The sequence below is a fragment of the Ceratotherium simum genome, chromosome 10, assembly GCF_057802395.1.
Source record: "Ceratotherium simum simum isolate JZ-2026a chromosome 10, ASM5780239v1, whole genome shotgun sequence".
In the NCBI taxonomy this organism is placed as follows: Eukaryota; Metazoa; Chordata; class Mammalia; order Perissodactyla; family Rhinocerotidae; genus Ceratotherium; species Ceratotherium simum.
In genome coordinates, this window is record NC_141909.1 from 72,702,657 (window position 1) to 72,705,272 (window position 2,616).

Consider the following 2,616-nt stretch of genomic DNA (forward strand, 5'->3'; position numbering starts at 1 on the left):
GTATTGATTGTAAAAAGCATGAAGAGTTCACTTTTTGCAATAGGGTTGTATTATACTGTTTATTTCAACGGTTTTGGAGAAAACATTCTACCCTGCTACATAACCAGTGCAGGGGAATCTGCAATTACCATATGGAAAAAATAGCCTAAATTAAGGTTAGATGATGTGAATATCTGAGCCATTAATAGAAATCAATTAGCTTCCTCTCTTAATGAGCAGAATTTTTCAAGAAGTTTCCTCCTGTAAAGCCAAGGATGGAAGCAGAATGTAACTGCATTGTGATAAACGCAACTAGCTATTCCCGTGGTAGAACAGGGTTAAAGACGTTGAAAAATGAATTTCTGTCAATGCTATGCTAAAGGTAGTTCACAGGGAAACGGGAGCTACTAAACTTTGGTGGTGAAGAGTCCTGGCTGACACCAAGTTGCCTAGGATTGAATCCCCACTCCCTCTGCTTTCTGTGCACTTGGGCTTCAATTTCCCGCTGTGTAATATGGGGCATAATAATTACACCTCTGCACAGGCGGCTGTGAGGAATAGATGAATTCACAAACATGGAGTGCCTGGCACCTCGTAAGCATTTATTAAACATTAGCTATAATAATAATTATTACTTTATTGCATTTCACCTAGGATGCAAAATAATTAACTGAGAAGAGATTGCTGCAGGCACTGAGTTGTAACTGGGTGGGCACAGTAAATCTTATTTTGTTAGCTGTTGCAAAATAGAAAGATAAGCAAGTATTTTAAAAAACCAACATGTTGATTTTTATTGCCATGTTTCTCCTGCATTCATGGTATCCAAATCTGGAAGACCACACAGATAGAATAGAAGGACTTACGTGAGAGTCAAGAGTACCTCTCACCTGCTCATGTTGAAAATGGCTGATTTGGGGGTTAGTGTGTTATTTTACAATGACCTAATCTAATACGTGACCTCAGAGTCAAGGTATATGCAGTAGTGGGGTGAAGCCAGCCTGTATCAATTGTTCAATAGTCAAGAATTTTGCAAACTGGTTGTTAAACCATTGATAGCTTGAAATCAACCATGGTGGGAGTATTTATACCACAGAAATCAGTAAATGCTACAAATTGGGGTCTTGTTTTTCTCCCCAGAGAGCCAGTTTACCAGTGTACAGCCAATGTACCAGTGTACAGAACACTGAGTACATGTGTTCTGTACAACATGCAGAAGGAAATGAGGGCACTTCAAAGGCAGTGGCTTATTCTTTCCAAAGTGTGTTTCCATCTTATCTAATTAATCTTTCCACCAATGTTATGACAGTGGCAGAGTACTCATTATTATTATTATTATTCCTATTTTACATATTTGCAAACTGAAACAATGATGCATAGTCATTAATAATCCAAAGTAATGCCTATCAGGGTGGAACCAGGGCTAAAACCCAAGTTTCCTGACTTACCACATTTATTCTATCCCAGTTTTGAGATACAGCATCATAGGATTTTATTTTTGGCAATTTGGGTCTTCCCATTAATTTTAAGAGATGCTACAATATTTTCTAAACAAACAAAAAAAAGAAATAATTTGAATTAAATAATCCACATATCACTTTGTTGAGAAGTTAGGGGTGGTGAGAAGAAAGTTGGAGACATGGTAAATATTTCCTACAGATGTAAATATTTCTTTTGTCAACATTAGAGGAACCCTATGTTGGTTGCCTTTGGGTGTAGAAAGAGGACATCAAATAAATGGAACATGTACATTTTTGCCTGAGGAAGACTTCATTATAATCAGGAATCCTGAACAGATATATGAAATGCTTAAGAATGTTTACAAAGCAAAATAACAACAAACAAAACACAATTTTGTTCAAATTGGGAACCTAAGTGCTAGGGGTTGATCAAAGGAGGCCTCCTGGAGAGAGGGAATTTTGAGGCATGTTTCAGGAGGTGTCAGCTAAACCTGAACTGCTGCGGAGGACAGGAGAGGATACAATCCCCGGTGTGCCAGGATGGCTAAGCAAGGACTTCCCTCCCCAGAGTACCTCCAGCCTCCTGGACATGGCTCTAGATAATGGTACCTCCTCTAGGGATGGGGAGAGGAAATTCAAACCAGACAATTTTATTACACCTTTTCCAGACTGGTAAAGAACAGAGGTTGAAAATCAATAACAAAACAGATTGAAGCGTGGGATTTTCATTTTCCTTTCCACCACTTTCCTTAGTCACTTTTGACATTCCAGTGGATAAATCACTGTATCAGGTGTGGGAATACCTGAGAAAATTTTCCTATCGTTCTCTTTAAAGCTCCATGACATAATGTTGTACCACAGTTAACAAAAAACCTAGCAAATACCCAAACTCTTAATCCTAATGCATAGGGTATGGTTATTTGCATCACAAAAAAGCTCTTCATTTTACAAAAGGATTCACCATTGTTTTATTAATTCATTTTTTCAACAGACATTCGTTAGGTACCAACTATATATCAGGCACTGTAGACACAAAACTGAATAAAACAGGATCTACCGCCCTCGCCGATCTCAGAGTATACCGGAGGAGCTCAAGGTGTTCGGCATAATTACAGTCCCACTCGATTGTTTTAACAGAACTGCAAACCCTTCAGGAATACAGAGATCAGGACAGTTAGCT